Below are 14,887 nucleotides of genomic sequence, written 5' to 3'. Positions count from 1 at the left end.
ATCAGCTCTCAAAATTCTTTTAGTCTAGACTAAAGATATTACAGTATAAGGGAACTGTCTCTTTATCTCTATGTAGTCAAACAGTGAACTGCCAAGACTTGTTTTTCATTATCCTTACAAAGGTGTTATGAAACTCAAACTCAGACAAAAGTGAAACTTCAGTCAACGTGACAAGACATGTTCTCAAATCTTTGGATTGTGCAAAACCACACTACAAGAGGAAAACAATTCAGATCTTGCCATCAATTATGTCATCTAAAATTATTATATTTACTTAGAATGCCTAACTGCAGGCAAAGTTTTAGGGAGGTGGCAAAATGTTGACATAATAAAAAACAACGCTCATATTACTAATTGCATTTCATCATTAGTCAATATAATATCCATGACAGGATACACATCAGAAACAGCCGTGGAGATATTTAATGTTAAAAAGTTCATTATTGTGGTTTTGGCTCAATTCTGAGGTTAATGAACACTGGCGTCACCTAGTGTTGTAATTTAAAGCAATGCAAACGTGTCTTCTATTTTCAGTATAACCCAATGCTTGTACTGGCCAATAAAAACTAAAGCACTATGATATTTGTGAAGGCAAAATTTTCGATACCTTGTACCGGATCTCAGTAACTTGTGAAGATGCACCTATTACCATGTGTGAAGCTGAATAAACATTGTTTTATAAAATAATGTGTCCTTGATATCATCAAGGTCATTTTACAGAAAGAACCAACCTCTTTCTGAAGTATTATTAGACACCACTGTGCACTGTATGTTGATAATAAAGGATGACATTCATACTTCAATAAATATTTGAAGTGCATTGCCATCAAGTGTTTGAAAACAGGATTGCATCAACAACTTGTCCTGCCTTCCAAAATTTTCTATTTGTGACCACTAGATGGCACACTTTCTGCATTGGTACTGGGTTATTAAACCAGCACTACCCAACGTCCTTAGATTCCCGACTCCTGTAAATCCTGAAAACACTCAACTGCGGCCAGATGCAGTCATAGTACAACTAGTTTGACATCTTTGATATTGCCAAATCACACTTTTGTTTAGTATTTATTTTACAAATTCCAAAACAGTTCAGCACTTGTAGTCCAATTGGGGAGAAAAAAATGTAGATTATTTCTTCTTTGTCATCTCAGCGTGATAGACTGCTGAGAGGGAACGCTGCATTCCAGAAAATAATTTTCTAAAATGCTATACATCTTTGGCTTGTGACAATGGTTTACCTACACGTCCTCAGAACAAGTAAGGAAAAATCAGTGGATTTCAGGCTGAAAAACATTGTGGAATAAATGAAGTGCTTGCAGCCATATACTGTGAATTGACAACTTCAAAGCCATCCAGTCTGTGCTAAACTTCAACTTGTAAAACTTGTCAAGAGCTGAGATGAAAAGTGATAACCTACAGTGCCTTGCAAAAGTATTCGGCCGCCTTGAACCTTGCAACCTTTCGCCACATTTCAGGCTTCAAGCATAAAGACATAAAATTTTAATTTTTTTTGTCAAGAATCAACAACAAGTGGGACACAATCGTGAAGTGGAACAAAATTTATTGGATAATTTAAACTTTTTTAACAAATAAAAAACTGAAAAGTGGGGCGTGCAATATTATTCGGCCCCCTTGCGTTAATACTTTGTAGCGCCACCTTTTGCTCCAATTACAGCTGCAAGTCGCTTGGGGTATGTTTCTATCAGTTTTTCACATCGAGAGACTGACATTCTTGCCCATTATTCCTTGCAAAACAGCTCGAGCTCAGTGAGGTTGGATGGAGAGTGTTTGTGAACAGCAGTCTTCAGCTCTTTCCACAGATTCTCGATTGGATTCAGGTCTGGACTTTGACTTGGCCATTCTAACACCTGGATACGTTTATTTTTTAACCATTCCATTGTAGATTTGGCTTTATGTTTTGGATCATTGTCCTGTTGGAAGATAAATCTCCGTCCCAGTCTCAGGTCTTGTGCAGATACCAACAGGTTTTCTTCCAGAATGTTCCTGTATTTGGCTGCATCCATCTTCCCGTCAATTTTAACCATCTTCCCTGTCCCTCCTGAAGAAAAGCAGGCCCAAACCATGATGCTGCCACCACCATGTTTGACAGTGGGGATGGTGTGTTCACGGTGATGAGCTGTGTTGCTTTTACGCCAAACATATCGTTTTGCATTATGGCCAAAAAGTTCAATTTTGGTTTCATTTGACCAGAGCACCTTCGTCCACATGTTTGGTGTGTCTCCCAGGTGGCTTGTGGCAAACTTTAAACGAGACTTTTTATGGCTATCTTTGAGAAATGGCTTTCTTCTTGCCACTCTTCCATAAAAGCCAGATTTGTGCAGTGTACGACTGATTGTTTTCCTATGGACAGACTCTCCCACCTCAGCTGTAGATCTCTGCAGTTCATCCAGAGTGATCATGGGCCTCTTGGCTGCATCTCTGATCAGTTTTCTCCTTGTTTGAGAAGAAAGTTTGGAAGGACGGCCGGGTCTTGGTAGATTTGCAGTGGTCTGATGCTCCTTCCATTTCAATATGATGGCTTGCACAGTGCTCCTTGAGATGTTTAAAGCTTGGGAAATCTTTTTGTATCCAAATCCGGCTTTAAACTCCTCCACAATAGTATCTCGGACCTGCGTGGTGTGTTCCTTGGTTTTCATAATGCTCTCTGCACTTTAAACAGAACCCTGAGACTATCACAGAGCAGGTGCATTTATACGGAGACTTGATTACACACAGGTGGATTCTATTTATCATCATCGGTCATTTAGGACAACATTGGATCATTCAGAGATCCTCACTGAACTTCTGGAGTGAGTTTGCTGCACTAAAAGTAAAGGGGCTGAATAATATTGCACGCCCCACTTTTCAGTTTTTTATTTGTTAAAAAAGTTTAAATTATCCAATAAATGTTGTTCCACTTCACGATTGTGTCCCACTTGTTGTTGATTCTTGACAAAAAAAATTAAATTTCATATCTTTGTTTGAAGCCTGAAATGTGGCGGAAGGTTGCAAGATTCAAGGGGGCCGAATACTTTTGCAAGGCACTGTAAACATTTAAAGGGAGTCAAGGTTGAACAATTTGGACACGAGCCAACAGACCTCACCTGTTGCAATATGAACTATCGTAATTTCCGGAACAAAAGCCGCTTCTCCCCCCCGCTCATTTTGGGTCTTGCTGCGTATGTAATGATGCGGCCAATTTGTGCATTTTTCTGACGGCCGCCAAGGGCGCTCGAGCATGGAATGTGGGAGTGAGACATGTGGAATATACTGGACTGTCTCAGAAAATTAGAATACACAATATTCTAATTTTTTGAGACAGTCCTGTGTGTATATATACAGGACTGTCTCAGGAAATTAGAATACACAATATTCTAATTTCCTGAGACAGTCCTGTATAAATAGAATATTGTGTATTCTAATTTTCTGAGACAGTCCAGTATGTGTCGAAGAAGACCGTAGTTTGCACTATTACTGGTGGTTTAACCTTGTGCTTTGTGCATGAATAGAGGTGGCCGACCGTCATCTTTGTACATGAGTAGAATTGGCAGATCCGTATCATGGAAAATGCGAGAAGAAATTAAAGTGGCACCCCGAGTTGAATGGGAGGCTTGGATGTCCAGCGGCGAGAGATCCATAGACTTCATAACCTATTTGACATGACACAGGAAACAGGGCCGATTCGTAGGGGGCCTATTTTCAAAAATGTAAAATTCCAATATTTACAAAACCAAAGCTGCTACCGACCTAAAACCAAAACAGGCACCTACCTTAGCCATATGTGAGTCTCCATGAGCAGCAGCATCAAAAATTCAAAGTCGTTCCCTTTTAAAATCCCGATTAATTATTTTTTATATACGTATAACACTTAAAATGGCTATAAGTGTCTCAGATTTTACAAAGATGCAGAAAAATCACCAAATGCAGAGATAATCACCTTTATTTTTAGGATCAATAGCAATATTTAACATATCATATAAGTTTGTGACCAAAATAGCAACTTATTTTTTATTTACTGCAGATTTTCAACAGCTAATAAATCACTCAATTTATCATCAGAAACTTAACAGTTGAGGAAAACAGGCAGAATCACTTATGAATAATATGTAAATAGATGATTAATAAATTCTATATACAATCACACCTTAATATAGAATACAATAGCCGTTTATTATCATTATACACTATATACTGTTAGTGAATGAGGCTAACGGGCGCCTGGCGTAACAAGACATTTCTGGCAAAAATTCTTGTGAATAAATGCTTAAATCCCCAAATTCTTCATAGGTATGGACGTTAAACAGTCTCGATTCTTGGTTAAAAGCACAGAGACTGTGCAGTTAGCATTTATTTTACATATATTGACGAAGTACAATGCTACTATGCTAGTGAAAGAGGCTAGCGGCCGCCTGGCGTAAAAAGAGCTTTTTTGGCGAGAATACTTGAGAATAAATGCTTAAATCCCTGAATTTTTTATAGATATGGAGTTAAAACAGTCTCAGTTCTTGGTAAAAGTAAACTATAAGGCTAGTCAGTTACAAAAATTAGCCACCTCCATGTTTAAACAAAGAAGAAAATTCCTGCGAATAAATGCTTCAATCGCGCATGCATGGTACGAAAACTATAATATTTACCTTGAATTCTCGAACAAATCATTCCTGAGACAATCCTTCCTGTTTGTATGAAGTACAGCTTTCGTAGTTAAATCCAATCATAAGTAAATCCAAGCTTAAATCCGACATGAGCGTGTGCCGTCTTCAGCTATTACTAAATGAAGCTCGGCCCCTCTGATAAGGCGTCGCGCTAAGAATGACAAAGTGACACGTTGATAGTAATGCTGTCTATGAGAGATCGTTTGCCAAAACTGGCCGCATGCGAAGAGCACCTTTTCAGGGGTCTGCCGGTGGATCCTGGCAGCGTGGAGCAGTGTGAAAGAAGTCCGCCATCACCAAAGGGTTTCGAGGGGCCGGTCTGCTGCGTGACCAGGGGGACGGCACGGGCTCAGGAGTGAATTTGTCTCATTATGGGAGACATTGAAGGCGACAGTGAAGGAGAGACTGAGTAGGTGCGTGGCGAAGTGTATCTGAGCCTATTCATGTCTGACACTGAGGGTGAAGACTTCCATGGTTTGAGTGCACAGAAGGAAGATGAAGATTGCAAACAAAGACTTTTATGTTTCTAATAACCAGCCCAGTTAGTGCTGTACTGCCGTGTTGCTGCTATGTACTGCCGTGTTGCTACTGTATATCTACCGTGTTGCTGGCGCTGTTTGGAAAGAAAAGTTAAGGTATGTTATTCAAATTTTAAAAACTGTATTTCTTTGTCAATATCTCAGGTTACTATGTGGGCACACGCGGCATATAGACAGGAGAGGCTTATGTATGTACAAAATGTTTTTTTCTTTAAAAATGTACTGGTTGAGGCTTGTACAGCACACATACTGCAACATGACCTTATGTATAGTATTTAGAGAAATCACTATCATACAAAACTTCAGCCTTGTGTTCGCTTTTTTTATAGGATTTTTTTCTCCTCATCATGATTCATGGCACCATAGGAGGGACAGCTATTTGATGTGATTATGTGACTTTCTTCTTTATGTTCACTTCCGAGATGGCCACAATAAAGCCTCATGTTTAACAGCGGCGTCTTCATGTCCCTTTCTTTACTTCCAAGCCGTCAAAGTCACTGGACCAGGAAGCTAGTAACCAACACACAACGAGACAAATAAAACGGTCTGCCCCTTTTAAAGATTCAAAATGGAGCACACAGACCAAAAGGTAATACTGTATGTGCCACATGGTTGTTTTGTTTTTTAGATGTATACCTGCAGTATGGCCCGGAATTGCTTTGCATATTAAGTACTTGTGCTGGGTTGTTGGGGCCAAGGTTTGTTAAATCGACACATCGGAAACCTGGAAATCAGAGCTTACCCATGATTTATTTTTTTAAATGTATGCTGGAAGGAGTTATCGAGCAATATGGCCTGGCGTTGCATGGGTTTGTGTAACCTGAGCGCAATACAACCTAAAGGCAGATCAACTGTACTTTCCGAAGAGATGCAGCTGGAATGTAGTAAAAGGACACCATAAAGGGGTTAATGCGCAATCACTTTTCCATCGCTGTCCTCGAGAGCCCCTATCCAGCTTGTTGTCCATGTCTCCCTCCTCCAACATACATGAATCAAATTATTGTTATCAGGCTCCTGCAGAGCTTGATGATGAGCTGATCATTTGATTCAGATGTGTTAAAGGAGGGATACAGGGAAAACAAGCTGGATAGTGGCTATCAAAGACCGGACTTGGCCACCCCAGGTGTACAGTACTGTGGTGAGCCACGAGCGACATGGAGAAGAATGAGACATTTTTTGTTTCACACTTGCTGCTATTGTGTCCCTTACACCGCATGACCCCAGGAGAGCGCTGTATTGGATGGAAAACACCAGGACATAGCAACGGCACCCACATCTCTCAGTCATGGTTGCCACACCTCCCCATGAACAACTGCGGGCGTAACACATAAGTCGCTACAGTATGAATATCCAGCCGAAATGAATCCCTTAGTAATATTTCACAATATTGTACTTTGTTTTTTTTTTTTAAATGCAGCGTCTTCTTGTGCCACAACTTATCATCTCAGCACATTTAAATTTGTACACGAAACCGTAAAGTTTGAAATCCAACTACGACATTGCAATCGCATAAGATGCGCCTTTTGCCCCAAAAAATGGGGCTCCACAATCAGGTCTCATTTTCTTTGCTAATATTTGGATTTTCAAATTCATTTTCTGCGCTAAATCGAGGCCTACAAAGATCAAACCAGTCTATGAACACTCCTAGACACATAAGGTACACCCGCGTAAAATTTCGTCAAAATCCGCCAAGCCAAAGGGAACACCCCCCAATATAAACAAAGTTAAATTTTATATAAATATAGATACAGTGTATCACAAAAGTGAGTACACCCCTCACATTTTTGCAGTTATTTAAGTTATCTTTTCATGGGACAACACTGACAAAATGACACTTTGACACAATGAAAAGTAGTCTGTGTGCAGCTTATATAATAGAATTAATTTACTTTCCCCTCAAAATAACTCAAAATATAGCTATTAATATCTAAACCCCTGGCAACAAAAGTGAGTACACCCCTTAGAAACTTGCTTGGCACGGCCAGACCGTTCTCCCTGTGTTTTTCAAACACTGAGAGTGTAGTCTGGGACCTAGCCCATTCACGGCCTCTCGAGCAAGTACAAAATCAATCGACAAATCAGATTCGTTTATTTGCGTAACGTGATCTTAACGAGCAACGTCACTCTTCCGCGTCGGAAGTCGTCTCCACAACAACACAGATGGCGAACAGGAGAGCCGAGATTATGTTCCAATCCACGGTAAAATCAGTTTTAAATGACCAAAAACACATCGACACAAGTCATTGACAACAGTCTGTCTCGCGCTAGCCATGTTGAATAAACTCCGCTCTCCTCGTATGTTTACTTCAACGCGCAAGTCCCTCGTCCCGCCCGTCGCTGATTGGTCCACTCCGCTGTCTGTTTGCTGTGGCTTGCTCCGCCCTGGAAATTTTATCCGCTTAAAGGTGGCCAGACTCAATAGCTGGAACAGCGGTGAGTCTGGAGTACCAGGCTATTTAGAAGCTACGCACATCCATAAATGTCCAAATTGAGTACTGCTTGTCATTTTCTCTCCAAAATGCCATATAATTCGTTACTGGAGTGCTGTCAGTATTGCTGCAGAGATTGAAGAGGTGGGGGGTCAGCCTGTTAGTGCTAAGACTATACGCAGCACCCTACATTGAAATTGGTGTGCATGGCTGTCACCCCAGGAGGAAGCCTCTTCTGAAGACGGTACACAAGAAAGCCCACCCAAGTCGGGCTTTCTTGTGTACCGTCTTCAGAAGAGGCTTCTTCCTGGGGTGACAGCCATGCACACCATTTTGATGTAGAGTGCAGCGTATGGTCTGAGCAATAACAGGATGAAGGGCCCCCACCACCTCTACAATCTCTGCAGCAATGCTAACAGCACTCCTGTAACGAGTCACATGGCATTTTGGAGAGAAAAGGACAAGCAGTACTCAATTTGGACATTTAGGGATGTACGTAGTTTCTAAGGGGTGTACTCACTTTTGTTGCCAGGGGTTTAGATATAAATGGCTATATTTTGAGGGGAAAATAAATTAACTGAATTGTTTAAGCTGCACACTTTCATTATGTCAAAATTTCATTTTGTCAGTGTTGTCCCATGAAAAGATCCTACTTAAATATCTGCAGAAACGCGAGGGGTGTACTTACTTTTGTGATACACTGTATACTGTAGACAGATTCAGTCAGACTGCTCAGTCCTTGGTATATGGCTCAATCTATTGCAATGTGCAATAAATATTTCAGTGGCATTATCATTGGTAATAGTATTATAGTAGTATTTCGTCCATGTTTTACAGTATCTGCACGGTTTGAAATGTTTCATTAAAAGACAAACTTTTTTTTTACCTAGCTGAAGGAAAAAAACAATGGATATGAGTATACGGTTGTCCTGTAATTAATGTGACAGACGTTTGGTCCAGGAAATCTTGATGTTTTCCGTGTCTGCTCTCTTTAAGATTCTATTGACTTTTTCCCAAGATCCATGTGCGAAACAAATTCCTTTGTGAAACAAACCGCCAGGTTAATGAACTGACCTCTATGGAGTAAGGCAGAGCTGCTGTAGAGGTCTATGAATTAATTTGGATAGAAATTGTTCAATACTTGAGGTGATACCGCCCAGTCAATTTTTAGATTATAATTTTAAAGGGATCCAAGGATAGAAATAGTTGTAGTTCTTAAAAGATAAACGTTATTATGAGTTAAAACAATTTGATATTGAAACCCCTCTTGATGTTTTTGTTTTTATACAATTTGTAAAATTAGTTTACCTAGTAGGTTGCCATTGTTCTTGACGTCGTTGGGCGGTGACGTCACATGGTTACAAATGCCGGGCTTCCAGAGTTGTTCAACCCATTTAATTTTAACCCGAGAGGAACATGAACGAGCATGACAGCACTGTCGATATTTCACAAAACGAGCAGCAAAAGCAAAATGAACAAGAAAGACGGGATGAGACGAGACAAGAGTAGGGAAAAAAAACCTGTGTTCGGGCAAAATGTGCTACACCGGCGAAAGTCTACAAGAGGCGAATTTGATCACCCAAAGTACCACCGTGCGCTTTGAAACACATGCAAAAAGTATTTTGAGGCTGTGAAAAGGTCATTAAAGACTTAATAAAAACTAGTGCTGTCAAATTTATCACATTAGCGGGAGGTAATTAATTCTTTTAATTAATCACGTTAAAATATCTGACGCATTTAACGCATGCACGGAATGACCCGCTCATGCATTGCCTCAAACAGATTACAATGACGCCATTTTTCGCACATTTGAGAGCTAAGTGGCAGAGAAAGGCAGTAGACACAGGCGTTCATTGGACCGCGCCGTTTATTGGCATAAGCTTCGGCAACTCTATCACAACAAACATACTGTAGGTATCATTTAGTGAAAGCACAACAAAAATAATATTCCTATCTCTCAAAAAAATAATGTTCACAAAAAGAAAAGCTGGCATTCCCAATCAAAATAGCTATGCAAAATACACATAAAACTTACTCAGACTTTGGTCAAACTCTATTCAAACATTTCGTTTAGCTCAACAAATATACTGGATGGCAATATTTAGTCACAATATACAACCTATCAATGGTCTCGTAAGTTGTGAAGCCAGCACTCAAATGAACGTGAATCACAATAGGCCCAGTGTACAAAAACAAAACAAAACAAACAAACAAACAAAAAAAAAAACAGGGAGCTACGCAGGGCCGGCCCAGGCCATTTGGGGGCCCTAAGCAAAATAATGCAAAGGAATATAATAATAATAATAAAAATGCAATATTTGTGGCCCACCATTTCGTCACAGTGTACTGTGAAACCCATACATGCAATCCAACCCATACGTCCATATTTTGTATATTAATCAGATTTTGTTGCACTGCATACTTCAAACTTTTCACCCCAAATGATTGCCAGTACTTACAGTAGATAGCGCCAAACCTTTTTCTAAAAGAGGAAAGAAAGAAAGTTAAGGAAGGACTTTTATTTTTTTAAGCTTGTAATCAAGTATCAAAACTCACAAAAGTCAAATAAAACAAACTGTAGTAAACAAAATAGTATCTACATTAAACAATTGCCAGATTGGGGGCCCCCTAGTGGTCAGGGGCCCTAAGCAGCTGCATAGTCTGCGTATAGGCTGGGCCGGCCCTGGAGCTACGGCGTCAGTCGAGGGACAAAACAACACACTCATTGGCTTGATTTATAAGTAATTTAAAACTTGCCATTGACATCTTGTGGTGTATTTCAGTCACTATAATACGTAGTTAAAGACACTGTGGAAGAACGGCTGTGACATCACAGCTCGGCGACGTCAAGAATGGCGAGCTACTGGTTTATTTTTTTTAATTGAAAATTTGACAAATTTTATTAAACAAAAACATTAAGAGTAGTTAAAATGTAAAATTACTATAACTTGTACTAACATTTATTTTTTAAGAACTACAAGTCTTTTTATCCGCGGATCCCTTTAACAGAAAGAATGTTAATAATGCTGATGCTATCTTGTGGATTTATTGTTATAATAAACAAATACAGTACAAACAAATACTCCAACAATAATTTACAGAAAAATATGGCATATTTCAGAGGTGGTTTAAATTGCAAATAATTACGATTAACAAATTTTTAAGCTGTGATTAACTCGATTAAAAATTTTAATCGTTTCACAACCCTAATAAAAACACAAATACTAAGTACTCGTTGCTTTTGACCGATGAGTGCATGTATTGGACGTATTGCCGCGTTGAAGGAATTGCAGTAAACCGGCAGTATTCGTCAAGTGACAGTGACAATCTACGTTATCACCCAGAGCAACCATTGCACACTTAAAACTTGGCGCCCTCCATCGGTCCAAATGTGTACTAAATATTATAGGTTTTTAAATCAATGGCGATATTTTACGTGCTTCTAATAACATATTGTTGTAAAACAGAATAATTGTGGCTTATTAGAGCCTACAAGCAGACCCGTGCCGCCCAATTGGCGAGCTAAGCAACCGCCTAAGGGTGCACCAGCATCCAGTGCGTCAAGAAAAATATTCAAATAATATTTGATGATAGCAGAATTCAAAAAATTATACAAAACAATAAAACAAAAGAACAACAAAACCGTTCATAATCAGTCTTTAAATAATAATGAAATAATTTTTCTAGTGTGCCTTCAGCCCGTTTCACTTTTTTCAGTGATGCGATAATTTGACCACAGACCCTAGTCTCACTCACCACCCAGCAGACCAGAGAACTACCTGAAGGTGCTGGTTTTAGTCTCCACAATTGAGCAACGTTACGGTGACAAGTCAACTTCATGAAAAGAAGCCCTCCGAGTAAGAAGAAAAAGAAAGAAGAGAGCAAAGACGTGAAGAAAAAGAGAGGTTTGTTGTGATGATTTTTTTCAACAGCATAAACACGTAGATTAGCGCAACTGCAAGCTAGCGGTTATTTACATAGAGTTTATATGACTTAAAGCTAAAACTACATTATACTGTATCATTAGCTAGGCTGTTGTTTTAGAAATATTCTCAGTATTCAGCCAGCTGTGGATTAGTTTCAGTTAAATTTACTCCCCCTCCAATTTGAGAAAAATTAGGACAAAGTGTATGGGAGACTAAAATTGTCTTGCTTATTTTCATGTGATGTGAACCACTTTACCTTGTGTTAAATTGTGCTTTTCAAATACATTTGCCTTGCCTAAAAGTGCCAAGGTTAATTAAATAAATAAATACACCATTAGATATGCAATTAATAATTTCAAAATTCTGTGGTATGGGGGACTAAAAGTGCCACGGATTTAAATGCAAACATTTGTTATTAAATGTATCGTTAATTCATTAAAATGGCGATCACGTTCATGTAAAACCATATTCAATTTATTAATTTTTTTGCAATCATATATTATTTAATTCATTATTATTGGATAGTCCTGTGTAGTTGCTGTGCTTCAAGAATTTATTTTCTTTTAACTACGCCCATCAAAGATAGTGGCCGGATCTAATAGACAGGTACAGTAGGCTGCGAGAATTTAGCCGCTATTATGGTTATGTTATGTAATGCTGGTTTCACAATCAGCAGCTATTTGCCTAATATAATGTAACGTTCCACTTTCTCCTCTTTGTAGATGCTCTCCTGAAATATTTTCCTTCTACCTCTGTACATCCTGGGCCATCTTTTACAGCGAACTTATCCACATCAGCACCAAGTCCAAGCCCACCAAATCCAGGAAAGAAGTGCACCTTCCAAAACAACTGTCATATGAAAGTGCAATAGATGCTTTTGCATCAGTAAAGACAAGCTGAGTAAGGTTATAGGTCAAGGTGGAAAAAAAAAAAGTTTCATTTTAAAGTGTTCTGTGTGTCTTTATATAGGTTTGTGTGGGTGGGTGTTAATCATATCGTAATAACAATTGTAATTTATTTTATTCATTGGTTTTTTAAAGTGTTTTTATTAGTGCTTTTGAATAGTTAACCTAACCCTTAGAGCATTTTTCTTTTAATTTCTGCACTTGTTTGTTGTCTCTTATAATATAATACATTACAAAGAGATAATGTGCTTTTTCAGTGTGAGTGTTTAGATATATCTGGTGAAGGGGGGGGGGTGCCAACAAATGTGTTGCCTAGGGCACCAAATTGGTCAGGAACGGCGCTGCCAACAAGTGATTAAGGTTCCCTTTAAAGAATCATTCACCTGCTAACTGAAGTGTTTGCCTGATTTCACTGACATTTTTATTCTGTAGGTTGGATGTCTGTTATGGTAAGAAAAAACCCTGATCGATGGACTTTCTAGTCTGTCGGCATCAAGGAAACGCTTTGCTTAAACACACGCAAAGTGTTTAAACAAAGTGTCATTCAACAGGAAAGCTGTAACAGAGTAACTGTTATTTCTCATTATACACACATTTTAAGCCAGCTCTGGTCACTCAACATGACTGCCTCTGGAGAGAAGTCTGGCACAGTTTAAACATCTTATCAACAGTTGCATGCAGCAGATCACCACATTACCTGAAACAGGAGTTCAAATTAATCTTTTTTTCATTTTGTTTTGTCTGGAGTGTGGTTATTTTGCTATTCCATTAGTTTTACCTTTGTCCACCACCATTTTCAGTCTGAGCAGAATTACTTTGCACAATGCACATACCCTTGTGTCTGTCTCCAAACTATGTCTTGTCTCATTGATTATATTTATATTTTTGTCTAGAACTCGTTTTTCCAAATTGATTGCTGGTTCATGAAATGAATTTGCTTCCACCTTGTACACAGTATGTCAGTTTGTCCTTTTACTTTTTATTTATGGAAAATTTTGTTATGCCGCGTGCATTAGCATTTTGAACGGAACAAAATAACTTGTTTTCTTTTCCCACCCATCTAAATTTGCCTCAAAAGAGACAAAGGAGCATACACCGTATAATGTAAGGAGAAAGCCAGGGATGGAAAAAAAACTGCGATTGAACCGTATGATTACGCTGTATGCAAATCATATGCACACTCCAATCTCATCTTGATCTCACAGTACTTGAACCGTGCATAAAACGCATTCATATTTTTCTATTCAGTGAGTACCAGTGTCGCTTCCACACTCCCTGAAGAAGCCAATTCCCCAGACATTCATTGTGTTTCCACTCTGGACAATGCAGCCTCGAGAGACAAAGACAGAGCTTTAAAATCCTTTTGCATGAATATCAGCCGCCGACAATACAAAAAGGCTCACAGCGTCTTCTCCAAAGGTTGATCTGGTCTGACTGCACAGCTAGAAAGGACAACTCTGGACACAAGCCAGCATTAGGGGACATGTCCACTGCTATTAAAATGCCCATTAAGGTGGAAATGCATCTGCCTGTTTTCCATTTCTCCTCAATGTCCCTTAATGTGGCAGGTTGGGAACATTTGTTGAAAGGAATCATTTTGCATTTAGATTTCCCAGGACAAGAACGGGGAAACTCCTTCCTTGGCAAATGTTTCTCACGGATAAGGTGCTTCTTGTGGAGCACATTTTGTTTGGCTGATCCCCAAACACATATTCGTGTCTTAGCCATCCAATAAGGAACTTTATAGACTGCCTGGGGGTGAGCTCAATAGGTAACTCACCTTGTTCTATCCCTCTTCTTGTTCAGGACACTAATTAAAATAGCTACTCTTGCGTTATTAGAGGTCAGATTAGAATAAAGTTTGGCAAGGATATTTTAGGGATTTGTACGCATTGATATTCTGACCCCCAATGTTTTATTTGATTTTATGGCCATCACGCGGGATTGAAGACTCAGACTACACGATTTCAGCCCGATTCTAGCCCAACAGATACGTCATGGAGAATCGCGGACGATCATGGCACGCATTTTGAAGTAGGGGGGTCCAAACGCCTCGTGTAGTGTGACTTTTATAAACAACTGCTAATCTGGCATCTAGGAGGTCTCACAACCACGTTGCAGGAAATTTAGCGTGTCAGAATTTCTGCTTGTCATGCCACATAGTGTGACACGTCCTACGTGTTCCTACAGTAAGTTCATGAATATTGACCAATAGTGTAACTTCGAGAACGGCGTGCGCTTTGTCTTGTATGCTCTCTCCGTCTTTCGTTTTTCACCGGCAGCATGGGACATCTACACGTTGCATTCAGGGCACACAGTTGTATTTCTCCACCCCGCGCAGACAAAATAAATATTGAAACAGTTTTTTCAGTCTTGTGTTGATCCGAGCAGAGCAGACAACTGTCACTGCACAATACAAAATGCCTCCGTGGCCAG

The sequence above is a fragment of the Corythoichthys intestinalis genome, chromosome 10, assembly GCF_030265065.1.
Source record: "Corythoichthys intestinalis isolate RoL2023-P3 chromosome 10, ASM3026506v1, whole genome shotgun sequence".
Classification (NCBI taxonomy): Eukaryota; Metazoa; Chordata; class Actinopteri; order Syngnathiformes; family Syngnathidae; genus Corythoichthys; species Corythoichthys intestinalis.
The sequence above is the reverse complement of the archived record's forward strand: the minus strand, read 5'-3'. Positions refer to the sequence as shown.